The sequence below is a fragment of the Schistocerca nitens genome, chromosome 4 (genome assembly GCF_023898315.1).
Source record: "Schistocerca nitens isolate TAMUIC-IGC-003100 chromosome 4, iqSchNite1.1, whole genome shotgun sequence".
Lineage (NCBI taxonomy): Eukaryota > Metazoa > Arthropoda > Insecta > Orthoptera > Acrididae > Schistocerca > Schistocerca nitens.
Window position 1 is genome coordinate 616,693,498 of NC_064617.1, and position 25,668 is coordinate 616,719,165.

Sequence of the window (25,668 nt, forward strand, 5' to 3'; positions counted from 1 at the left end):
TATCTGCTGTTGACTCCAATGTTTTCAAGATTACTTGTGTACAAAATTGGCCAGACTTTGCAGTTTCTTCTTCAATAAATCAGTGGAAGGTGGTGCAGATAATGGTAAAAATGTTCAGTGCCTCCTGTGAGTTGTTGATGCTGCTTGTCTTTTAAGTAAAATTGAAAGGGGCTCTTGATTGACCCAGCCATACACAGAGCTGGTGCATACTTGGCTTGAGAAGACTTTGGTCAGTAAATGATGAAATACCGACACAGTGGTCACAACAAAGCTCCTTTCCCTGCATTTTAGTTTCCCTCGGGTATAGAGTGACATGTTATTGGCAGAGGATGTGCAGATAATCACTTTGATCAGGCTGTTCGTTTTTTTAATGCTCTTTTACCAGAATCCATTCATAGTGATTAGTGTGTTCTCTGTTGGAACACGATGAGAACATTGTGTGAAGTGCACAGAAGTAGCTATTTGAGTATGTATGAAAATGTGAGGTAACCACTGTTACTCCTAAATTTCTGTGGAATTAAGTTTTCTGTGTGTGTGTGTGTGTGTTTGAAAATCCCAGAGGTTCAAGTTGGTAGTTTATATGTTGCAAGCGAAAAAAGCTTTTTAGTAAACTGAGGCACTAGCATTAGTTCCCTGTTCACTGTGACAAGGAAGCTAGTATAAAAAGTAGTTTGTGGTTTTGTTTGCAAAGAAGTGATCATGGGATGAAAGCACTGCTTGAGATTATTCTGAGATGATGGGGGGGGTTTGCTAAACATCTAGCATTTTAGTAAGGAGCTTGTCGGAGTATTTGTATAGTTGTAAGATTATTTGTTATTTTATGAGAAATTTCTTTATTCATAGCACATGGGCCATCATAGTTGAAGCATAAAGATTGGCATGGTATGCGTAGGTCTGTAAAATGTCCTGACAGTGATGTTCATAGGGACTTGTTGTATACTTTGATTCTTCATCTGTTTAACAGTAGACATAAGAAATGTATTAGTGGAGCAAGTAGCTGTGAAATTAGTAGTGTATGATTGATAGTATGGACGTGGCGCTTGAAGGAAGTGTTTGTTTAGCTGTGGGTGTTTTCATAATTGCCATGTGAGGAGAAGCAATACTCGTGATAGGCGACGAGAGGTACAGAGAGAAACACATTTATTGCGAGTATTGTATATCAGCAGCTCTTGGGCGGGTATCAAGTAAGACGCAAAGTGAAACGAAAGAGGAAGTATGCATGAAAGTGGCCAAATATCGACAAGAGTTCGCACTGTTAGGGTGAGGTGAATAAGCTAGTGCGGTGCGAAAATTTTCGAAGAGAGAGGCGGTTTTAAAGAAAGCACAAGAGTCCTATGAATGCCCTCTTGTGTGTTTCTCTTTCAGTGGCTATTTGGCATGTCTGCTTGCGCCATAGAAAGCTACTGTATGTGCCCCAGGCCCCCATCTAGCGGCCGGAGGTGCAAGCGGTGTTTACATACAGTCTCGCCTGAGGCAATGGTCTCTCATTTCGGAACGCAAGAAGCACTGGTAGCGCACAAAAATAGCCGAGTGAGATCATTGCGGCCAAGTAAGGGTAGAAGTAGGTTCTTTGCAGAATGTCTGAGCTTAAGAAATTCTTCGATAAGTAAATCGCGAAATGTGAAGAATGTGTCGTATTCTCGTAGGGCGTGTTGACGGTCTCGTGGCATAAGTAGCGAGCGGTGATAGCTTGCAAGCAAGATCATACTTCACAGGATCATTTCTGTAGTATGTCTTCAACTCTCTCTAGTTCAACGCTGGAGTAGACGTAACCACGATGATGAGTGGTAGCACTCTCCCTGAGCGTGAGGCTTGCGATCAAGATTCATCGCATCTTGGTTGTAATCGATGATCGTTCACCACATTCTGAGGGATGTGGGAAGGGAATAGCGCTTTCCGAGTGGTGGTTTTATTATATAGATTAGAAGCATAAGTCATACTGTTGGTATCGGGACCCGCGTCGTTGCAGAAATGTCGCTACAGGTTGTGGAAAGACTTCGATTGCGACATGTCATGAAAGCCTCGTGGAAGTTTCTCGAGTGGCACGGGGACGAGCCATTTGATTTGGCCTGCTCCAAGTGCTAGGCTTGGATGACAACGACGTACTTTTGAGTTACAAGAATGAGTGAGCAACACAAGAAGAGTGCAATTGATGACCATAAAAAGCTGACACACAACACAGTCTCGATAATCACCACTAATGCATGATGTACGAAACATTTAGGAGGAGCACGTTTGGCTAGCAAACATGAATTGAGTGATTTGCAAGGCAGTGTTATCTGCAAGAAGGAATGCATGAAATTCGCAAATGAATAAGACTGGTTCAAATACTATCGACAGAAATTTTATTTCTGTTGTCAACTAGTATTAATTAGTTGTGTGGGAGCAGGGGGATATTTCCCTTGCACCATACATCTACATACACGTTGCGTGTGATGTGGCCTAGTTTTGCGTACAAAGAACTATCTAGTTGTCAGTTTTTTGAGTGAACGAGTGTGGTGGGGAGGAGAGAGATTAGTGTTAGATGCAGAGCAGTGCGGGCAGTTGTGTGTCGGACGTTGTATGTCGGACGGTGGGTCGCCGACAGGAATTATGCGTGCTGCCATCTGTCGGCAGGTGAGGTAATGAAGCAGCTTGAATGGTGACAGAAATGATGAAAATAGTTATCTAAAGAGTAATAGCGACGACAGTTGGCAGACACTTATTTCAGCGTTGACAGTTAGTTTGGGGTGTGTGCTTGCATGACACTGGAAGTCTGTTGACGGTAGAGAAGTAGACAAGACGGCAAGAATTTTCGGCGTTCTCGCGGAGAAGTAATAGAGAAGCAGCCATAAGTATTGAAGTGAGGGCGTTGATCGGCACTCTGGTTTCCCTTCAAAACGAACAGATCTTTCGCCTTTTACTAAAGATTTCCCTGGAGGGGAACATTAAATGAGTCTAGAAGGTATTTTTTGTAGTGCTCGGCTATTGCTGAGCCACAATCACAAGTAAAACGTAATATGAGTAGCAAGAGGTAGATTGTGTTGTGAGAATGAAGGGCGTGGATTAGCGGATCACGTTTGGCCTGAAATGGCGTGCAGTGTGTTAGACGATTGTGTAGAGAGAGAGAGGGGGGGGGGGGTAGAGGGGGACAGAGCTATTTATTGTCCTGCAAACTCTTGGTGAACCCTTTCCGTACCTCAGTTGTAGATGATTTGAGAATGTTTACTTGCACTGCAGTTGCACAACAGCATATAAGCTGATATTTGGAAGCGAATGATGAATGATTGTCTTTGTAATAAATACTGGTATGTGATAAGTAGATTTTGTTTTGAAAGCCAAAATAATTTTTACCGCAGAAGTTTGTGATTTGTAGGTATGATGTGAGTGAGATTTGGGCTGAAGATGGTGGTTAGTTGGGCAGGATGAGTATTTCAATTGTTTTCAATAGAGTGGATATTAGTGGCACTGGCTTGTTGCCATAATGTGGCATTGGTTCTTTGTTCATAACAGTGTACTCAGTTTTGTAGAAGATTTAGGTGAGAAAGAGACAGTTGTTGAATATGACATAGATAGCTAAAAATGAATTGAGTAGCAATTTCCTGCTAGGTGTAGTTTGGGTATGATGTGTCTCAGTGAGAGATAAATCTTGAAATTGAAGGGTTGTTCCTTGCTACAGTCTTGGAAACTATGTATCTGCTGTTGACTCCAATGTTTTCAAGATTACTTGTGTACAAAATTGGCCAGAATTTGCAGTTTCTTCTTCAATAAATCAGTGGAAGGTGGTGCAGATAATGGTAAAAATGTTCAGTGCCTCCTGTGAGTTGTTGATGCTGCTTGTCTTTTAAGTAAAATTGAAAGGGGCTCTTGATTGACCCAGCCATACACAGAGCTGGTGCATACTTGGCTTGAGAAGACTTTGGTCAGTAAATGATGAAATACCGACACAGTGGTCACAACAAAGCTCCTTTCCCTGCATTTTAGTTTCCCTCGGGTATAGAGTGACATGTTATTGGCAGAGGATGTGCAGATAATCACTTTGATCAGGCTGTTCGTTTTTTTAATGCTCTTTTACCAGAATCCATTCATAGTGATTAGTGTGTTCTCTGTTGGAACACGATGAGAACATTGTGTGAAGTGCACAGAAGTAGCTATTTGAGTATGTATGAAAATGTGAGGTAACCACTGTTACTCCTAAATTTTTGTGGAATTAAGTTTTCTGTGTGTGTGTGTGTGTGTGTGTGTGTGTGTGTGTGTGTGTGTGTGTGTGTGTGTGTTTGAAAATCCCAGAGGTTCAAGTTGGTAGTTTATATGTTGCAAGCGAAAAAAGCTTTTTAGTAAACTGAGGCACTAGCATTAGTTCCCTGTTCACTGTGACAAGGAAGCTAGTATAAAAAGTAGTTTGTGGTTTTGTTTGCAAAGAAGTGCTCATGGGATGAAAGCACTGCTTGAGATTATTCTGAGATGATGGGGGGGTTTGCTAAACATCTAGCATTTTAGTAAGGAGCTTGTCGGAGTATTTGTATAGTTGTAAGATTATTTATTATTTTATGAGAAATTTCTTTATTCATAGCACATGGGCCATCATAGTTGAAGCATAAAGATTGGCATGGTATGCGTAGGTCTGTAAAATGTCCTGACAGTGATGTTCATAGGGACTTGTTGTATACTTTGATTCTTCATCTGTTTAACAGTAGACATAAGAAATGTATTAGTGGAGCAAGTAGCTGTGAAATTAGTAGTGTATGATTGATAGTATGGACGTGGCGCTTGAAGGAAGTGTTTGTTTAGCTGTGGGTGTTTTCATAATTGCCATGTGAGGAGAAGCAATACTCGTGATAGGCGACGAGAGGTACAGAGAGAAACACATTTAATGCGAGTATTGTATATCAGCAGCTCTTGGGCGGGTATCAAGTAAGACGCAAAGTGAAACGAAAGAGGAAGTATGCATGAAAGTGGCCAAATATCGACAAGAGTTCGCACTGTTAGGGTGAGGTGAATAAGCTAGTGCGGTGCGAAAATTTTCGAAGAGAGAGGCGGTTTTAAAGAAAGCACAAGAGTCCTATGAATGCCCTCTTGTGTGTTTCTCTTTCAGTGGCTATTTGGCATGTCTGCTTGCGCCATAGAAAGCTACTGTATGTGCCCCAGGCCCCCATCTAGCGGCCGGAGGTGCAAGCGGTGTTTACATACAGTCTCGCCTGAGGCAATGGTCTCTCATTTCGGAACGCAAGAAGCACTGGTAGCGCACAAAAATAGCCGAGTGAGATCATTGCGGCCAAGTAAGGGTAGAAGTAGGTTCTTTGCAGAATGTCTGAGCTTAAGAAATTCTTCGATAAGTAAATCGCGAAATGTGAAGAATGTGTCGTATTCTCGTAGGGCGTGTTGACGGTCTCGTGGCATAAGTAGCGAGCGGTGATAGCTTGCAAGCAAGATCATACTTCACAGGATCATTTCTGTAGTATGTCTTCAACTCTCTCTAGTTCAACGCTGGAGTAGACGTAACCACGATGATGAGTGGTAGCACTCTCCCTGAGCGTGAGGCTTGCGATCAAGATTCATCGCATCTTGGTTGTAATCGATGATCGTTCACCACATTCTGAGGGATGTGGGAAGGGAATAGCGCTTTCCGAGTGGTGGTTTTATTATATAGATTAGAAGCATAAGTCATACTGTTGGTATCGGGACCCGCGTCGTTGCAGAAATGTCGCTACAGGTTGTGGAAAGACTTCGATTGCGACATGTCATGAAAGCCTCGTGGAAGTTTCTCGAGTGGCACGGGGACGAGCCATTTGATTTGGCCTGCTCCAATTGCTAGGCTTGGATGACAACGACGTACTTTTGAGTTACAAGAATGAGTGAGCAACACAAGAAGAGTGCAATTGATGACCATAAAAAGCTGACACACAACACACTCTCGATAATCACCACTAATGCATGATGTACGAAACATTTAGGAGGAGCACGTTTGGCTAGCAAACATGAATTGAGTGATTTGCAAGGCAGTGTTATCTGCAAGAAGGAATGCATGAAATTCGCAAATGAATAAGACTGGTTCAAATACTATCGACAGAAATTTTATTTCTGTTGTCAACTAGTATTAATTAGTTGTGTGGGAGCAGGGGGATATTTCCCTTGCACCATACATCTACATACACGTTGCGTGTGATGTGGCCTAGTTTTGCGTACAAAGAACTATCTAGTTGTCAGTTTTTTGAGTGAACGAATGTGGTGGGGAGGAGAGAGATAAGTGTTAGATGCAGAGCAGTGCGGGCAGTTGTGTGTCGGACGTTGTATGTCGGACGGTGGGTCGCCGACAGGAATTATGCGTGCTGCCATCTGTCGGCAGGTGAGGTAATGAAGCAGCTTGAATGGTGACAGAAATGATGAAAATAGTTATCTAAAGAGTAATAGCGACGACAGTTGGCAGACACTTATTTCAGCGTTGACAGTTAGTTTGGGGTGTGTGCTTGCATGACACTGGAAGTCTGTTGACGGTAGAGAAGTAGACAAGACGGCAAGAATTTTCGGCGTTCTCGCGGAGAAGTAATAGAGAAGCAGCCATAAGTATTGAAGTGAGGGCGTTGATCGGCACTCTGGTTTCCCTTCAAACCGAATAAATCTTTCGCCTTTTACTAAAGATTTCCGTGGAGGGGAACATTAAATGAGTCTAGAAGGTATTTTTTGTAGTGCTCCGCTATTGCTGAGCCACAATCACAAGTAAAACGTAATGTGAGTAGCAAGAGGTAGATTGTGTTGTGAGAATGAAGGGTGTGGATTAGCGGATCACGTTTGGCCTGAAATGGCGTGCAGTGTGTTAGACGATTGTGTAGAGAGAGAGAGAGAGGGGGACAGAGCTATTTATTGTCCTGCAAACTCTTGGTGAACCCTTTCCGTACCTCAGTTGTAGATGATTTGAGAATGTTTACTTGCACTGCAGTTGCACAACAGCATATAAGCTGATATTTGGAAGCGAATGATGAATGATTGTCTTTGTAATAAATACTGGTATGTGATAAGTAGATTTTGTTTTGAAAGCCAAAATAATTTTTACCGCAGAAGTTTGTGATTTGTAGGTATGATGTGAGTGAGATTTGGGCTGAAGATGGTGGTTAGTTGGGCAGGATGAGTATTTCAATTGTTTTCAATAGAGTGGATATTAGTGGCACTGGCTTGTTGCCATAATGTGGCATTGGTTCTTTGTTCATAACAGTGTACTCAGTTTTGTAGAAGATTTAGGTGAGAAAGAGACAGTTGTCGAATATGACATAGATAGCTAGAAATGAATTGAGTAGCAATTTCCTGCTAGGTGTAGTTTGGGTATGATGTGTCTCAGTGAGAGATAAATCTTGAAATTGAAGGGTTGTTCCTTGCTACAGTCTTGGAAACTATGTATCTGCTGTTGACTTCAATGTTTTCAAGATTACTTGTGTACAAAATTGGCCAGACTTTGCAGTTTCTTCTTCAATAAATCAGTGGAAGGTGGTGCAGATAATGGTAAAAATGTTCAGTGCCTCCTGTGAGTTGTTGATGCTGCTTGTCTTTTAAGTAAAATTGAAAGGGGCTCTTGATTGACCCAGCCATACACAGAGCTGGTGCATACTTGGCTTGAGAAGACTTTGGTCAGTAAATGATGAAATACCGACACAGTGGTCACAACAAAGCTCCTTTCCCTGCATTTTAGTTTCCCTCGGGTATAGAGTGACATGTTATTGGCAGAGGATGTGCAGATAATCACTTTGATCAGGCTGTTCGTTTTTTTAATGCTCTTTTACCAGAATCCATTCATAGTGATTAGTGTGTTCTCTGTTGGAACACGATGAGAACATTGTGTGAAGTGCACAGAAGTAGCTATTTGAGTATGTATGAAAATGTGAGGTAACCACTGTTACTCCTAAATTTCTGTGGAATTAAGTTTTCTCTGTGTGTGTGTGTGTGTGTTTGAAAATCCCAGAGGTTCAAGTTGGTAGTTTATATGTTGCAAGCGAAAAAAGCTTTTTAGTAAACTGAGGCACTAGCATTAGTTCCCTGTTCACTGTGACAAGGAAGCTAGTATAAAAAGTAGTTTGTGGTTTTGTTTGCAAAGAAGTGCTCATGGGATGAAAGCACTGCTTGAGATTATTCTGAGATGATGGGGGGGATTGCTAAACATCTAGCATTTTAGTAAGGAGCTTGTCGGAGTATTTGTATAGTTGTAAGATTATTTGTTATTTTATGAGAAATTTCTTTATTCATAGCACATGGGCCATCATAGTTGAAGCATAAAGATTGGCATGGTATGCGTAGGTCTGTAAAATGTCCTGACAGTGATGTTCATAGGGACTTGTTGTATACTTTGATTCTTCATCTGTTTAACAGTAGACATAAGAAATGTATTAGTGGAGCAAGTAGCTGTGAAATTAGTAGTGTATGATTGATAGTATGGACGTGGCGCTTGAAGGAAGTGTTTGTTTAGCTGTGGGTGTTTTCATAATTGCCATGTGAGGAGAAGCAATACTCGTGATAGGCGACGAGAGGTACAGAGAGAAACACATTTATTGCGAGTATTGTATATCAGCAGCTCTTGGGCGGGTATCAAGTAAGACGCAAAGTGAAACGAAAGAGGAAGTATGCATGAAAGTGGCCAAATATCGACAAGAGTTCGCACTGTTAGGGTGAGGTGAATAAGCTAGTGCGGTGCGAAAATTTTCGAAGAGAGAGGCGGTTTTAAAGAAAGCACAAGAGTCCTATGAATGCCCTCTTGTGTGTTTCTCTTTCAGTGGCTATTTGGCATGTCTGCTTGCGCCATAGAAAGCTACTGTATGTGCCCCAGGCCCCCATCTAGCGGCCGGAGGTGCAAGCGGTGTTTACATACAGTCTCGCCTGAGGCAATGGTCTCTCATTTCGGAACGCAAGAAGCACTGGTAGCGCACAAAAATAGCCGAGTGAGATCATTGCGGCCAAGTAAGGGTAGAAGTAGGTTCTTTGCAGAATGTCTGAGCTTAAGAAATTCTTCGATAAGTAAATCGCGAAATGTGAAGAATGTGTCGTATTCTCGTAGGGCGTGTTGACGGTCTCGTGGCATAAGTAGCGAGCGGTGATAGCTTGCAAGCAAGATCATACTTCACAGGATCATTTCTGTAGTATGTCTTCAACTCTCTCTAGTTCAACGCTGGAGTAGACGTAACCACGATGATGAGTGGTAGCACTCTCCCTGAGCGTGAGGCTTGCGATCAAGATTCATCGCATCTTGGTTGTAATCGATGATCGTTCACCACATTCTGAGGGATGTGGGAAGGGAATAGCGCTTTCCGAGTGGTGGTTTTATTATATAGATTAGAAGCATAAGTCATACTGTTGGTATCGGGACCCGCGTCGTTGCAGAAATGTCGCTACAGGTTGTGGAAAGACTTCGATTGCGACATGTCATGAAAGCCTCGTGGAAGTTTCTCGAGTGGCACGGGGACGAGCCATTTGATTTGGCCTGCTCCAAGTGCTAGGCTTGGATGACAACGACGTACTTTTGAGTTACAAGAATGAGTGAGCAACACAAGAAGAGTGCAATTGATGACCATAAAAAGCTGACACACAACACAGTCTCGATAATCACCACTAATGCATGATGTACGAAACATTTAGGAGGAGCACGTTTGGCTAGCAAACATGAATTGAGTGATTTGCAAGGCAGTGTTATCTGCAAGAAGGAATGCATGAAATTCGCAAATGAATAAGACTGGTTCAAATACTATCGACAGAAATTTTATTTCTGTTGTCAACTAGTATTAATTAGTTGTGTGGGAGCAGGGGGATATTTCCCTTGCACCATACATCTACATACACGTTGCGTGTGATGTGGCCTAGTTTTGCGTACAAAGAACTATCTAGTTGTCAGTTTTTTGAGTGAACGAGTGTGGTGGGGAGGAGAGAGATTAGTGTTAGATGCAGAGCAGTGCGGGCAGTTGTGTGTCGGACGTTGTATGTCGGACGGTGGGTCGCCGACAGGAATTATGCGTGCTGCCATCTGTCGGCAGGTGAGGTAATGAAGCAGCTTGAATGGTGACAGAAATGATGAAAATAGTTATCTAAAGAGTAATAGCGACGACAGTTGGCAGACACTTATTTCAGCGTTGACAGTTAGTTTGGGGTGTGTGCTTGCATGACACTGGAAGTCTGTTGACGGTAGAGAAGTAGACAAGACGGCAAGAATTTTCGGCGTTCTCGCGGAGAAGTAATAGAGAAGAAGCCATAAGTATTGAAGTGAGGGCGTTGATCGGCACTCTGGTTTCCCTTCAAACCGAATAAATCTTTCGCCTTTTACTAAAGATTTCCGTGGAGGGGAACATTAAATGAGTCTAGAAGGTATTTTTTGTAGTGCTCGGCTATTGCTGAGCCACAATCACAAGTAAAACGTAATGTGAGTAGCAAGAGGTAGATTGTGTTGTGAGAATGAAGGGCGTGGATTAGCGGATCACGTTTGGCCTGAAATGGCGTGCAGTGTGTTAGACGATTGTGTAGAGAGAGAGAGAGGGGGACAGAGCTATTTATTGTCCTGCAAACTCTTGGTGAACCCTTTCCGTACCTCAGTTGTAGATGATTTGAGAATGTTTACTTGCACTGCAGTTGCACAACAGCATATAAGCTGATATTTGGAAGCGAATGATGAATGATTGTCTTTGTAATAAATACTGGTATGTGATAAGTAGATTTTGTTTTGAAAGCCAAAATAATTTTTACCGCAGAAGTTTGTGATTTGTAGGTATGATGTGAGTGAGATTTGGGCTGAAGATGGTGGTTAGTTGGGCAGGATGAGTATTTCAATTGTTTTCAATAGAGTGGATATTAGTGGCACTGGCTTGTTGCCATAATGTGGCATTGGTTCTTTGTTCATAACAGTGTACTCAGTTTTGTAGAAGATTTAGGTGAGAAAGAGACAGTTGTTGAATATGACATAGATAGCTAGAAATGAATTGAGTAGCAATTTCCTGCTAGGTGTAGTTTGGGTATGATGTGTCTCAGTGAGAGATAAATCTTGAAATTGAAGGGTTGTTCCTTGCTACAGTCTTGGAAACTATGTATCTGCTGTTGACTCCAATGTTTTCAAGATTACTTGTGTACAAAATTGGCCAGACTTTGCAGTTTCTTCTTCAATAAATCAGTGGAAGGTGGTGCAGATAATGGTAAAAATGTTCAGTGCCTCCTGTGAGTTGTTGATGCTGCTTGTCTTTTAAGTAAAATTGATAGGGGCTCTTGATTGACCCAGCCATACACAGAGCTGGTGCATACTTGGCTTGAGAAGACTTTGGTCAGTAAATGATGAAATACCGACACAGTGGTCACAACAAAGCTCCTTTCCCTGCATTTTAGTTTCCCTCGGGTATAGAGTGACATGTTATTGGCAGAGGATGTGCAGATAATCACTTTGATCAGGCTGTTCGTTTTTTTAATGCTCTTTTACCAGAATCCATTCATAGTGATTAGTGTGTTCTCTGTTGGAACACGATGAGAACATTGTGTGAAGTGCACAGAAGTAGCTATTTGAGTATGTATGAAAATGTGAGGTAACCACTGTTACTCCTAAATTTCTGTGGAATTAAGTTTTCTGTGTGTGTGTGTGTGTGTGTGTGTGTGTGTGTGTGTTTGAAAATCCCAGAGGTTCAAGTTGGTAGTTTATATGTTGCAAGCGAAAAAAGCTTTTTAGTAAACTGAGGCACTAGCATTAGTTCCCTGTTCACTGTGACAAGGAAGCTAGTATAAAAAGTAGTTTGTGGTTTTGTTTGCAAAGAAGTGCTCATGGGATGAAAGCACTGCTTGAGATTATTCTGAGATGATGGGGGGGATTGCTAAACATCTAGCATTTTAGTAAGGAGCTTGTCGGAGTATTTGTATAGTTGTAAGATTATTTATTATTTTATGAGAAATTTCTTTATTCATAGCACATGGGCCATCATAGTTGAAGCATAAAGATTGGCATGGTATGCGTAGGTCTGTAAAATGTCCTGACAGTGATGTTCATAGGGACTTGTTGTATACTTTGATTCTTCATCTGTTTAACAGTAGACATAAGAAATGTATTAGTGGAGCAAGTAGCTGTGAAATTAGTAGTGTATGATTGATAGTATGGACGTGGCGCTTGAAGGAAGTGTTTGTTTAGCTGTGGGTGTTTTCATAATTGCCATGTGAGGAGAAGCAATACTCGTGATAGGCGACGAGAGGTACAGAGAGAAACACATTTATTGCGAGTATTGTATATCAGCAGCTCTTGGGCGGGTATCAAGTAAGACGCAAAGTGAAACGAAAGAGGAAGTATGCATGAAAGTGGCCAAATATCGACAAGAGTTCGCACTGTTAGGGTGAGGTGAATAAGCTAGTGCGGTGCGAAAATTTTCGAAGAGAGAGGCGGTTTTAAAGAAAGCACAAGAGTCCTATGAATGCCCTCTTGTGTGTTTCTCTTTCAGTGGCTATTTGGCATGTCTGCTTGCGCCATAGAAAGCTACTGTATGTGCCCCAGGCCCCCATCTAGCGGCCGGAGGTGCAAGCGGTGTTTACATACAGTCTCGCCTGAGGCAATGGTCTCTCATTTCGGAACGCAAGAAGCACTGGTAGCGCACAAAAATAGCCGAGTGAGATCATTGCGGCCAAGTAAGGGTAGAAGTAGGTTCTTTGCAGAATGTCTGAGCTTAAGAAATTCTTCGATAAGTAAATCGCGAAATGTGAAGAATGTGTCGTATTCTCGTAGGGCGTGTTGACGGTCTCGTGGCATAAGTAGCGAGCGGTGATAGCTTGCAAGCAAGATCATACTTCACAGGATCATTTCTGTAGTATGTCTTCAACTCTCTCTAGTTCAACGCTGGAGTAGACGTAACCACGATGATGAGTGGTAGCACTCTCCCTGAGCGTGAGGCTTGCGATCAAGATTCATCGCATCTTGGTTGTAATCGATGATCGTTCACCACATTCTGAGGGATGTGGGAAGGGAATAGCGCTTTCCGAGTGGTGGTTTTATTATATAGATTAGAAGCATAAGTCATACTGTTGGTATCGGGACCCGCGTCGTTGCAGAAATGTCGCTACAGGTTGTGGAAAGACTTCGATTGCGACATGTCATGAAAGCCTCGTGGAAGTTTCTCGAGTGGCACGGGGACGAGCCATTTGATTTGGCCTGCTCCAATTGCTAGGCTTGGATGACAACGACGTACTTTTGAGTTACAAGAATGAGTGAGCAACACAAGAAGAGTGCAATTGATGACCATAAAAAGCTGACACACAACACAGTCTCGATAATCACCACTAATGCATGATGTACGAAACATTTAGGAGGAGCACGTTTGGCTAGCAAACATGAATTGAGTGATTTGCAAGGCAGTGTTATCTGCAAGAAGGAATGCATGAAATTCGCAAATGAATAAGACTGGTTCAAATACTATCGACAGAAATTTTATTTCTGTTGTCAACTAGTATTAATTAGTTGTGTGGGAGCAGGGGGATATTTCCCTTGCACCATACATCTACATACACGTTGCGTGTGATGTGGCCTAGTTTTGCGTACAAAGAACTATCTAGTTGTCAGTTTTTTGAGTGAACGAATGTGGTGGGGAGGAGAGAGATAAGTGTTAGATGCAGAGCAGTGCGGGCAGTTGTGTGTCGGACGTTGTATGTCGGACGGTGGGTCGCCGACAGGAATTATGCGTGCTGCCATCTGTCGGCAGGTGAGGTAATGAAGCAGCTTGAATGGTGACAGAAATGATGAAAATAGTTATCTAAAGAGTAATAGCGACGACAGTTGGCAGACACTTATTTCAGCGTTGACAGTTAGTTTGGGGTGTGTGCTTGCATGACACTGGAAGTCTGTTGACGGTAGAGAAGTAGACAAGACGGCAAGAATTTTCGGCGTTCTCGCGGAGAAGTAATAGAGAAGCAGCCATAAGTATTGAAGTGAGGGCGTTGATCGGCACTCTGGTTTCCCTTCAAACCGAATAAATCTTTCGCCTTTTACTAAAGATTTCCGTGGAGGGGAACATTAAATGAGTCTAGAAGGTATTTTTTGTAGTGCTCCGCTATTGCTGAGCCACAATCACAAGTAAAACGTAATGTGAGTAGCAAGAGGTAGATTGTGTTGTGAGAATGAAGGGTGTGGATTAGCGGATCACGTTTGGCCTGAAATGGCGTGCAGTGTGTTAGACGATTGTGTAGAGAGAGAGAGAGAGGGGGGTAGAGGGGGACAGAGCTATTTATTGTCCTGCAAACTCTTGGTGAACCCTTTCCGTACCTCAGTTGTAGATGATTTGAGAATGTTTACTTGCACTGCAGTTGCACAACAGCATATAAGCTGATATTTGGAAGCGAATGATGAATGATTGTCTTTGTAATAAATACTGGTATGTGATAAGTAGATTTTGTTTTGAAAGCCAAAATAATTTTTACCGCAGAAGTTTGTGATTTGTAGGTATGATGTGAGTGAGATTTGGGCTGAAGATGGTGGTTAGTTGGGCAGGATGAGTATTTCAATTGTTTTCAATAGAGTGGATATTAGTGGCACTGGCTTGTTGCCATAATGTGGCATTGGTTCTTTGTTCATAACAGTGTACTCAGTTTTGTAGAAGATTTAGGTGAGAAAGAGACAGTTGTCGAATATGACATAGATAGCTAGAAATGAATTGAGTAGCAATTTCCTGCTAGGTGTAGTTTGGGTATGATGTGTCTCAGTGAGAGATAAATCTTGAAATTGAAGGGTTGTTCCTTGCTACAGTCTTGGAAACTATGTATCTGCTGTTGACTTCAATGTTTTCAAGATTACTTGTGTACAAAATTGGCCAGACTTTGCAGTTTCTTCTTCAATAAATCAGTGGAAGGTGGTGCAGATAATGGTAAAAATGTTCAGTGCCTCCTGTGAGTTGTTGATGCTGCTTGTCTTTTAAGTAAAATTGAAAGGGGCTCTTGATTGACCCAGCCATACACAGAGCTGGTGCATACTTGGCTTGAGAAGACTTTGGTCAGTAAATGATGAAATACCGACACAGTGGTCACAACAAAGCTCCTTTCCCTGCATTTTAGTTTCCCTCGGGTATAGAGTGACATGTTATTGGCAGAGGATGTGCAGATAATCACTTTGATCAGGCTGTTCGTTTTTTTAATGCTCTTTTACCAGAATCCATTCATAGTGATTAGTGTGTTCTCTGTTGGAACACGATGAGAACATTGTGTGAAGTGCACAGAAGTAGCTATTTGAGTATGTATGAAAATGTGAGGTAACCACTGTTACTCCTAAATTTCTGTGGAATTAAGTTTTCTGTGTGTGTGTGTGTGTGTGTGTGTGTGTGTGTTTGAAAATCCCAGAGGTTCAAGTTGGTAGTTTATATGTTGCAAGCGAAAAAAGCTTTTTAGTAAACTGAGGCACTAGCATTAGTTCCCTGTTCACTGTGACAAGGAAGCTAGTATAAAAAGTAGTTTGTGGTTTTGTTTGCAAAGAAGTGCTCATGGGATGAAAGCACTGCTTGAGATTATTCTGAGATGATGGGGGGGATTGCTAAACATCTAGCATTTTAGTAAGGAGCTTGTCGGAGTATTTGTATAGTTGTAAGATTATTTATTATTTTATGAGAAATTTCTTTATTCATAGCACATGGGCCATCATAGTTGAAGCATAAAGATTGGCATGGTATGCGTAGGTCTGTAAAATGTCCTGACAGTGATGTTCATAGGGACTTGTTGTATACTTTGATTCTTCATCTGTTTAACAGTAGACATAAGAAATGTATTAGTGGAGCAAGTAGCTGTGAAATTAGTAGTGTATGATTGATAGTATGGACGTGGCGCTTGAAGGAAGTGTTTGTTTAGCTGTGGGTGTTTTCATAATTGCCATGTGAGGAGAAGCAATACTCGTGATAGGCGACGAGAGGTACAGAGAGAAACACATTTATTGCGAGTATTGTATATCAGCAGCTCTTGGGCGGGTATCAAGTAAGACGCAAAGTGAAACGAAAGAGGAAGTATGCATGAAAGTGGCCAAATATCGACAAGAGTTCGCACTGTTAGGGTGAGGTGAATAAGCTAGTGCGGTGCGAAAATTTTCGAAGAGAGAGGCGGTTTTAAAGAAAGCACAAGAGTCCTATGAATGCCCTCTTGTGTGTTTCTCTTTCAGTGGCTATTTGGCATGTCTGCTTGCGCCATAGAAAGCTACTGTATGTGCCCCAGGCCCCCATCTAGCGGCCGGAGGTGCAAGCGGTGTTTACATACAGTCTCGCCTGAGGCAATGGTCTCTCATTTCGGAACGCAAGAAGCACTGGTAGCGCACAAAAATAGCCGAGTGAGACTTTTGGGCCAAGTAAGGGTAGAAGTAGGTTCTTTGCAGAATGTCTGAGCTTAAGAAATTCTTCGATAAGTAAATCGCGAAATGTGAAGAATGTGTCGTATTCTCGTAGGGCGTGTTGACGGTCTCGTGGCATAAGTAGCGAGCGGTGATAGCTTGCAAGCAAGATCATACTTCACAGGATCATTTCTGTAGTATGTCTTCAACTCTCTCTAGTTCAACGCTGGAGTAGACGTAACCACGATGATGAGTGGTAGCACTCTCCCTGAGCGTGAGGCTTGCGATCAAGATTCATCGCATCTTGGTTGTAATCGATGATCGTTCACCACATTCTGAGGGATGTGGGAAGGGAATAGCGCTTTCCGAGTGGTGGTTTTATTATATAGATTAGAAGCATAAGTCATACTGTTGGTATCGGGACCCGCGTCGTTGCAGAAATGTCGCTACAGGTTGTGGAAAGACTTCGATTGCGACATGTCATGAAAGCCTCGTGGAAGTTTCTCGAGTGGCACGGGGACGAGCCATTTGATTTGGCCTGCTCCAATTGCTAGGCTTGGATGACAACGACGTACTTTTGAGTTACAAGAATGAGTGAGCAACACAAGAAGAGTGCAATTGATGACCATAAAAAGCTGACACACAACACAGTCTCGATAATCACCACTAATGCATGATGTACGAAACATTTAGGAGGAGCACGTTTGGCTAGCAAACATGAATTGAGTGATTTGCAAGGCAGTGTTATCTGCAAGAAGGAATGCATGAAATTCGCAAATGAATAAGACTGGTTCAAATACTATCGACAGAAATTTTATTTCTGTTGTCAACTAGTATTAATTAGTTGTGTGGGAGCAGGGGGATATTTCCCTTGCACCATACATCTACATACACGTTGCGTGTGATGTGGCCTAGTTTTGCGTACAAAGAACTATCTAGTTGTCAGTTTTTTGAGTGAACGAATGTGGTGGGGAGGAGAGAGATAAGTGTTAGATGCAGAGCAGTGCGGGCAGTTGTGTGTCGGACGTTGTATGTCGGACGGTGGGTCGCCGACAGGAATTATGCGTGCTGCCATCTGTCGGCAGGTGAGGTAATGAAGCAGCTTGAATGGTGACAGAAATGATGAAAATAGTTATCTAAAGAGTAATAGCGACGACAGTTGGCAGACACTTATTTCAGCGTTGACAGTTAGTTTGGGGTGTGTGCTTGCATGACACTGGAAGTCTGTTGACGGTAGAGAAGTAGACAAGACGGCAAGAATTTTCGGCGTTCTCGCGGAGAAGTAATAGAGAAGCAGCCATAAGTATTGAAGTGAGGGCGTTGATCGGCACTCTGGTTTCCCTTCAAACCGAATAAATCTTTCGCCTTTTACTAAAGATTTCCGTGGAGGGGAACATTAAATGAGTCTAGAAGGTATTTTTTGTAGTGCTCCGCTATTGCTGAGCCACAATCACAAGTAAAACGTAATGTGAGTAGCAAGAGGTAGATTGTGTTGTGAAAATGAAGGGTGTGGATTAGCGGATCACGTTTGGCCTGAAATGGCGTGCAGTGTGTTAGACGATTGTGTAGAGAGAGAGAGAGAGAGGGGGGTAGAGGGGGACAGAGCTATTTATTGTCCTGCAAACTCTTGGTGAACCCTTTCCGTACCTCAGTTGTAGATGATTTGAGAATGTTTACTTGCACTGCAGTTGCACAACAGCATATAAGCTGATATTTGGAAGCGAATGATGAATGATTGTCTTTGTAATAAATACTGGTATGTGATAAGTAGATTTTGTTTTGAAAGCCAAAATAATTTTTACCGCAGAAGTTTGTGATTTGTAGGTATGATGTGAGTGAGATTTGGGCTGAAGATGGTGGTTAGTTGGGCAGGATGAGTATTTCAATTGTTTTCAATAGAGTGGATATTAGTGGCACTGGCTTGTTGCCATAATGTGGCATTGGTTCTTTGTTCATAACAGTGTACTCAGTTTTGTAGAAGATTTAGGTGAGAAAGAGACAGTTGTCGAATATGACATAGATAGCTAGAAATGAATTGAGTAGCAATTTCCTGCTAGGTGTAGTTTGGGTATGATGTGTCTCAGTGAGAGATAAATCTTGAAATTGAAGGGTTGTTCCTTGCTACAGTCTTGGAAACTATGTATCTGCTGTTGACTTCAATGTTTTCAAGATTACTTGTGTACAAAATTGGCCAGACTTTGCAGTTTCTTCTTCAATAAATCAGTGGAAGGTGGTGCAGATAATGGTAAAAATGTTCAGTGCCTCCTGTGAGTTGTTGATGCTGCTTGTCTTTTAAGTAAAATTGAAAGGGGCTCTTGATTGACCCAGCCATACACAGAGCTGGTGCATACTTGGCTTGAGAAGACTTTGGTCAGTAAATGATGAAATACCGACACAGTGGTCACAACAAAGCTCCTTTCCCTGCATTTTAGTTTCCCTCGGGTATAGAGTGACATGTTATTGGCAGAGGATGTGCAGATAATCACTTTGATCAGGCTGTTCGTTTTTTTAATGCTCTTTTACCAGAATCCATTCATAGTGATTAGTGTGTTCTCTGTTGGAACACGATGAGAACATTGTGTGAAGTGCACAGAAGTAGCTATTTGAGTATGTATGAAAATGTGAGGTAACCACTGTTACTCCTAAATTTCTGTGGAATTAAGTTTTCTGTGTGTGTGTGTGTGTGTGTGTGTGTGTGTGTTTGAAAATCCCAGAGGTTCAAGTTGGTAGTTTATATGTTGCAAGCGAAAAAAGCTTTTTAGTAAACTGAGGCACTAGCATTAGTTCCCTGTTCACTGTGACAAGGAAGCTAGTATAAAAAGTAGTTTGTGGTTTTGTTTGCAAAGAAGTGCTCATGGGATGAAAGCACTGCTTGAGATTATTCTGAGATGATGGGGGGGATTGCTAAACATCTAGCATTTTAGTAAGGAGCTTGTCGGAGTATTTGTATAGTTGTAAGATTATTTGTTATTTTATGAGAAATTTCTTTATTCATAGCACATGGGCCATCATAGTTGAAGCATAAAGATTGGCATGGTATGCGTAGGTCTGTAAAATGTCCTGACAGTGATGTTCATAGGGACTTGTTGTATACTTTGATTCTTCATCTGTTTAACAGTAGACATAAGAAATGTATTAGTGGAGCAAGTAGCTGTGAAATTAGTAGTGTATGATTGATAGTATGGACGTGGCGCTTGAAGGAAGTGTTTGTTTAGCTGTGGGTGTTTTCATAATTGCCATGTGAGGAGAAGCAATACTCGTGATAGGCGACGAGAGGTACAGAGAGAAACACATTTATTGCGAGTATTGTATATCAGCAGCTCTTGGGCGGGTATCAAGTAAGACGCAAAGTGAAACGAAAGAGGAAGTATGCATGAAAGTGGCCAAATATCGACAAGAGTTCGCACTGTTAGGGTGAGGTGAATAAGCTAGTGCGGTGCGAAAATTTTCGAAGAGAGAGGCGGTTTTAAAGAAAGCACAAGAGTCCTATGAATGCCCTCTTGTGTGTTTCTCTTTCAGTGGCTATTTGGCATGTCTGCTTGCGCCATAGAAAGCTACTGTATGTGCCCCAGGCCCCCATCTAGCGGCCGGAGGTGCAAGCGGTGTTTACATACAGTCTCGCCTGAGGCAATGGTCTCTCATTTCGGAACGCAAGAAGCACTGGTAGCGCACAAAAATAGCCGAGTGAGATCATTGCGGCCAAGTAAGGGTAGAAGTAGGTTCTTTGCAGAATGTCTGAGCTTAAGAAATTCTTCGATAAGTAAATCGCGAAATGTGAAGAATGTGTCGTATTCTCGTAGGGCGTGTTGACGGTCTCGTGGCATAAGTAGCGAGCGGTGATAGCTTGCAAGCAAGATCATACTTCACAGGATCATTTCTGTAGTATGTCTTCAACTCTCTCTAGTTCAACGCTGGAGTAGACGTAACCACGATGATGAGTGGTAGCACTCTCCCTGAGCGTGAGGCTTGCGATCAAGATTCATCGCATCTTGGTTGTAATCGATGATCGTTCACCACATTCTGAGGGATGTGGGAAGGGAATAGCGCTTTCCGAGTGGTGGTTTTATTATATAGATTAGAAGCATAAGTCATACTGTTGGTATCGGGACCCGCGTCGTTGCAGAAATGTCGCTACAGGTTGTGGAAAGACTTCGATTGCGACATGTCATGAAAGCCTCGTGGAAGTTTCTCGAGTGGCACGGGGACGAGCCATTTGATTTGGCCTGCTCCAAGTGCTAGGCTTGGATGACAACGACGTACTTTTGAGTTACAAGAATGAGTGAGCAACACAAGAAGAGTGCAATTGATGACCATAAAAAGCTGACACACAACACAGTCTCGATAATCACCACTAATGCATGATGTACGAAACATTTAGGTGGAGCACGTTTGGCTAGCAAACATGAATTGAGTGATTTGCAAGGCAGTGTTATCTGCAAGAAGGAATGCATGAAATTCGCAAATGAATAAGACTGGTTCAAATACTATCGACAGAAATTTTATTTCTGTTGTCAACTAGTATTAATTAGTTGTGTGGGAGCAGGGGGATATTTCCCTTGCACCATACATCTACATACACGTTGCGTGTGATGTGGCCTAGTTTTGCGTACAAAGAACTATCTAGTTGTCAGTTTTTTGAGTGAACGAGTGTGGTGGGGAGGAGAGAGATTAGTGTTAGATGCAGAGCAGTGCGGGCAGTTGTGTGTCGGACGTTGTATGTCGGACGGTGGGTCGCCGACAGGAATTATGCGTGCTGCCATCTGTCGGCAGGTGAGGTAATGAAGCAGCTTGAATGGTGACAGAAATGATGAAAATAGTTATCTAAAGAGTAATAGCGACGACAGTTGGCAGACACTTATTTCAGCGTTGACAGTTAGTTTGGGGTGTGTGCTTGCATGACACTGGAAGTCTGTTGACGGTAGAGAAGTAGACAAGACGGCAAGAATTTTCGGCGTTCTCGCGGAGAAGTAATAGAGAAGAAGCCATAAGTATTGAAGTGAGGGCGTTGATCGGCACTCTGGTTTCCCTTCAAACCGAATAAATCTTTCGCCTTTTACTAAAGATTTCCGTGGAGGGGAACATTAAATGAGTCTAGAAGGTATTTTTTGTAGTGCTCGGCTATTGCTGAGCCACAATCACAAGTAAAACGTAATGTGAGTAGCAAGAGGTAGATTGTGTTGTGAGAATGAAGGGCGTGGATTAGCGGATCACGTTTGGCCTGAAATGGCGTGCAGTGTGTTAGACGATTGTGTAGAGAGAGAGAGAGGGGGACAGAGCTATTTATTGTCCTGCAAACTCTTGGTGAACCCTTTCCGTACCTCAGTTGTAGATGATTTGAGAATGTTTACTTGCACTGCAGTTGCACAACAGCATATAAGCTGATATTTGGAAGCGAATGATGAATGATTGTCTTTGTAATAAATACTGGTATGTGATAAGTAGATTTTGTTTTGAAAGCCAAAATAATTTTTACCGCAGAAGTTTGTGATTTGTAGGTATGATGTGAGTGAGATTTGGGCTGAAGATGGTGGTTAGTTGGGCAGGATGAGTATTTCAATTGTTTTCAATAGAGTGGATATTAGTGGCACTGGCTTGTTGCCATAATGTGGCATTGGTTCTTTGTTCATAACAGTGTACTCAGTTTTGTAGAAGATTTAGGTGAGAAAGAGACAGTTGTTGAATATGACATAGATAGCTAGAAATGAATTGAGTAGCAATTTCCTGCTAGGTGTAGTTTGGGTATGATGTGTCTCAGTGAGAGATAAATCTTGAAATTGAAGGGTTGTTCCTTGCTACAGTCTTGGAAACTATGTATCTGCTGTTGACTCCAATGTTTTCAAGATTACTTGTGTACAAAATTGGCCAGACTTTGCAGTTTCTTCTTCAATAAATCAGTGGAAGGTGGTGCAGATAATGGTAAAAATGTTCAGTGCCTCCTGTGAGTTGTTGATGCTGCTTGTCTTTTAAGTAAAATTGAAAGGGGCTCTTGATTGACCCAGCCATACACAGAGCTGGTGCATACTTGGCTTGAGAAGACTTTGGTCAGTAAATGATGAAATACCGACACAGTGGTCACAACAAAGCTCCTTTCCCTGCATTTTAGTTTCCCTCGGGTATAGAGTGACATGTTATTGGCAGAGGATGTGCAGATAATCACTTTGATCAGGCTGTTCGTTTTTTTAATGCTCTTTTACCAGAATCCATTCATAGTGATTAGTGTGTTCTCTGTTGGAACACGATGAGAACATTGTGTGAAGTGCACAGAAGTAGCTATTTGAGTATGTATGAAAATGTGAGGTAACCACTGTTACTCCTAAATTTCTGTGGAATTAAGTTTTCTGTGTGTGTGTGTGTGTGTGTGTTTGAAAATCCCAGAGGTTCAAGTTGGTAGTTTATATGTTGCAAGCGAAAAAAGCTTTTTAGTAAACTGAGGCACTAGCATTAGTTCCCTGTTCACTGTGACAAGGAAGCTAGTATAAAAAGTAGTTTGTGGTTTTGTTTGCAAAGAAGTGCTCATGGGATGAAAGCACTGCTTGAGATTATTCTGAGATGATGGGGGGGATTGCTAAGCATCTAGCATTTTAGTAAGGAGCTTGTCGGAGTATTTGTATAGTTGTAAGATTATTTGTTATTTTATGAGAAATTTCTTTATTCATAGCACATGGGCCATCATAGTTGAAGCATAAAGATTGGCATGGTATGCGTAGGTCTGTAAAATGTCCTGACAGTGATGTTCATAGGGACTTGTTGTATACTTTGATTCTTCATCTGTTTAACAGTAGACATAAGAAATGTATTAGTGGAGCAAGTAGCTGTGAAATTAGTAGTGTATGATTGATAGTATGGACGTGGCGCTTGAAGGAAGTGTTTGTTTAGCTGTGGGTGTTTTCATAATTGCCATGTGAGGAGAAGCAATACTCGTGATAGGCGACGAGAGGTACAGAGAGAAACACATTTATTGCGAGTATTGTATATCAGCAGCTCTTGGGCGGGTATCAAGTAAGACGCAAAGTGAAACGAAAGAGGAAGTATGCATGAAAGTGGCCAAATATCGACAAGAGTTCGCACTGTTAGGGTGAGGTGAATAAGCTAGTGCGGTGCGAAAATTTTCGAAGAGAGAGGCGGTTTTAAAGAAAGCACAAGAGTCCTATGAATGCCCTCTTGTGTGTTTCTCTTTCAGTGGCTATTTGGCATGTCTGCTTGCGCCATAGAAAGCTACTGTATGTGCCCCAGGCCCCCATCTAGCGGCCGGAGGTGCAAGCGGTGTTTACATACAGTCTCGCCTGAGGCAATGGTCTCTCATTTCGGAACGCAAGAAGCACTGGTAGCGCACAAAAATAGCCGAGTGAGATCATTGCGGCCAAGTAAGGGTAGAAGTAGGTTCTTTGCAGAATGTCTGAGCTTAAGAAATTCTTCGATAAGTAAATCGCGAAATGTGAAGAATGTGTCGTATTCTCGTAGGGCGTGTTGACGGTCTCGTGGCATAAGTAGCGAGCGGTGATAGCTTGCAAGCAAGATCATACTTCACAGGATCATTTCTGTAGTATGTCTTCAACTCTCTCTAGTTCAACGCTGGAGTAGACGTAACCACGATGATGAGTGGTAGCACTCTCCCTGAGCGTGAGGCTTGCGATCAAGATTCATCGCATCTTGGTTGTAATCGATGATCGTTCACCACATTCTGAGGGATGTGGGAAGGGAATAGCGCTTTCCGAGTGGTGGTTTTATTATATAGATTAGAAGCATAAGTCATACTGTTGGTATCGGGACCCGCGTCGTTGCAGAAATGTCGCTACAGGTTGTGGAAAGACTTCGATTGCGACATGTCATGAAAGCCTCGTGGAAGTTTCTCGAGTGGCACGGGGACGAGCCATTTGATTTGGCCTGCTCCAAGTGCTAGGCTTGGATGACAACGACGTACTTTTGAGTTACAAGAATGAGTGAGCAACACAAGAAGAGTGCAATTGATGACCATAAAAAGCTGACACACAACACAGTCTCGATAATCACCACTAATGCATGATGTACGAAACATTTAGGAGGAGCACGTTTGGCTAGCAAACATGAATTGAGTGATTTGCAAGGCAGTGTTATCTGCAAGAAGGAATGCATGAAATTCGCAAATGAATAAGACTGGTTCAAATACTATCGACAGAAATTTTATTTCTGTTGTCAACTAGTATTAATTAGTTGTGTGGGAGCAGGGGGATATTTCCCTTGCACCATACATCTACATACACGTTGCGTGTGATGTGGCCTAGTTTTGCGTACAAAGAACTATCTAGTTGTCAGTTTTTTGAGTGAACGAGTGTGGTGGGGAGGAGAGAGATTAGTGTTAGATGCAGAGCAGTGCGGGCAGTTGTGTGTCGGACGTTGTATGTCGGACGGTGGGTCGCCGACAGGAATTATGCGTGCTGCCATCTGTCGGCAGGTGAGGTAATGAAGCAGCTTGAATGGTGACAGAAATGATGAAAATAGTTATCTAAAGAGTAATAGCGACGACAGTTGGCAGACACTTATTTCAGCGTTGACAGTTAGTTTGGGGTGTGTGCTTGCATGACACTGGAAGTCTGTTGACGGTAGAGAAGTAGACAAGACGGCAAGAATTTTCGGCGTTCTCGCGGAGAAGTAATAGAGAAGCAGCCATAAGTATTGAAGTGAGGGCGTTGATCGGCACTCTGGTTTCCCTTCAAACCGAATAAATCTTTCGCCTTTTACTAAAGATTTCCGTGGAGGGGAACATTAAATGAGTCTAGAAGGTATTTTTTGTAGTGCTCGGCTATTGCTGAGCCACAATCACAAGTAAAACGTAATGTGAGTAGCAAGAGGTAGATTGTGTTGTGAGAATGAAGGGCGTGGATTAGCGGATCACGTTTGGCCTGAAATGGCGTGCAGTGTGTTAGACGATTGTGTAGAGAGAGAGAGAGGGGGACAGAGCTATTTATTGTCCTGCAAACTCTTGGTGAACCCTTTCCGTACCTCAGTTGTAGATGATTTGAGAATGTTTACTTGCACTGCAGTTGCACAACAGCATATAAGCTGATATTTGGAAGTGAATGATGAATGATTGTCTTTGTAATAAATACTGGTATGTGATAAGTAGATTTTGTTTTGAAAGCCAAAATAATTTTTACCGCAGAAGTTTGTGATTTGTAGGTATGATGTGAGTGAGATTTGGGCTGAAGATGGTGGTTAGTTGGGCAGGATGAGTATTTCAATTGTTTTCAATAGAGTGGATATTAGTGGCACTGGCTTGTTGCCATAATGTGGCATTGGTTCTTTGTTCATAACAGTGTACTCAGTTTTGTAGAAGATTTAGGTGAGAAAGAGACAGTTGTTGAATATGACATAGATAGCTAGAAATGAATTGAGTAGCAATTTCCTGCTAGGTGTAGTTTGGGTATGATGTG

General features: G+C 42.2%; 14 non-coding genes across 14 annotated transcripts; all 14 read left to right on the forward strand.

Moving 5' to 3' along the window:
• Positions 1-1,698: 1,698 nt before the first annotated feature.
• Positions 1,699-1,905, forward strand: LOC126254523 (small nucleolar RNA U3). The gene has a single exon (XR_007546198.1). It is a non-coding gene; the product is annotated as a small nucleolar RNA U3 (small nucleolar RNA).
• A 953-nt stretch (positions 1,906-2,858) lies between these two features.
• On the forward strand, positions 2,859-2,977 carry LOC126254788 (U5 spliceosomal RNA). Its single transcript, XR_007546427.1, has one exon. It is a non-coding gene; the product is annotated as a U5 spliceosomal RNA (small nuclear RNA).
• Positions 2,978-5,407: 2,430 nt separating this feature from the next.
• On the forward strand, positions 5,408-5,614 carry LOC126254525 (small nucleolar RNA U3). The gene has a single exon (XR_007546199.1). It is a non-coding gene; the product is annotated as a small nucleolar RNA U3 (small nucleolar RNA).
• A 953-nt stretch (positions 5,615-6,567) lies between these two features.
• Positions 6,568-6,686, forward strand: LOC126254771 (U5 spliceosomal RNA). The gene has a single exon (XR_007546411.1). It is a non-coding gene; the product is annotated as a U5 spliceosomal RNA (small nuclear RNA).
• Positions 6,687-9,068: 2,382 nt separating this feature from the next.
• LOC126254526 (small nucleolar RNA U3) lies at positions 9,069-9,275 on the forward strand. Its single transcript, XR_007546200.1, has one exon. It is a non-coding gene; the product is annotated as a small nucleolar RNA U3 (small nucleolar RNA).
• Positions 9,276-10,228: 953 nt separating this feature from the next.
• LOC126254743 (U5 spliceosomal RNA) lies at positions 10,229-10,347 on the forward strand. The gene has a single exon (XR_007546387.1). It is a non-coding gene; the product is annotated as a U5 spliceosomal RNA (small nuclear RNA).
• A 2,396-nt stretch (positions 10,348-12,743) lies between these two features.
• LOC126254527 (small nucleolar RNA U3) lies at positions 12,744-12,950 on the forward strand. The gene has a single exon (XR_007546201.1). It is a non-coding gene; the product is annotated as a small nucleolar RNA U3 (small nucleolar RNA).
• A 953-nt stretch (positions 12,951-13,903) lies between these two features.
• LOC126254772 (U5 spliceosomal RNA) lies at positions 13,904-14,022 on the forward strand. The gene has a single exon (XR_007546412.1). It is a non-coding gene; the product is annotated as a U5 spliceosomal RNA (small nuclear RNA).
• A 2,403-nt stretch (positions 14,023-16,425) lies between these two features.
• LOC126254528 (small nucleolar RNA U3) lies at positions 16,426-16,632 on the forward strand. Its single transcript, XR_007546202.1, has one exon. It is a non-coding gene; the product is annotated as a small nucleolar RNA U3 (small nucleolar RNA).
• A 953-nt stretch (positions 16,633-17,585) lies between these two features.
• LOC126254773 (U5 spliceosomal RNA) lies at positions 17,586-17,704 on the forward strand. Its single transcript, XR_007546413.1, has one exon. It is a non-coding gene; the product is annotated as a U5 spliceosomal RNA (small nuclear RNA).
• Positions 17,705-20,110: 2,406 nt separating this feature from the next.
• On the forward strand, positions 20,111-20,317 carry LOC126254529 (small nucleolar RNA U3). Its single transcript, XR_007546203.1, has one exon. It is a non-coding gene; the product is annotated as a small nucleolar RNA U3 (small nucleolar RNA).
• Positions 20,318-21,270: 953 nt separating this feature from the next.
• On the forward strand, positions 21,271-21,389 carry LOC126254744 (U5 spliceosomal RNA). The gene has a single exon (XR_007546388.1). It is a non-coding gene; the product is annotated as a U5 spliceosomal RNA (small nuclear RNA).
• A 2,382-nt stretch (positions 21,390-23,771) lies between these two features.
• LOC126254531 (small nucleolar RNA U3) lies at positions 23,772-23,978 on the forward strand. Its single transcript, XR_007546204.1, has one exon. It is a non-coding gene; the product is annotated as a small nucleolar RNA U3 (small nucleolar RNA).
• Positions 23,979-24,931: 953 nt separating this feature from the next.
• On the forward strand, positions 24,932-25,050 carry LOC126254746 (U5 spliceosomal RNA). Its single transcript, XR_007546389.1, has one exon. It is a non-coding gene; the product is annotated as a U5 spliceosomal RNA (small nuclear RNA).
• The last annotated feature ends 618 nt before the right edge of the window (positions 25,051-25,668 follow it).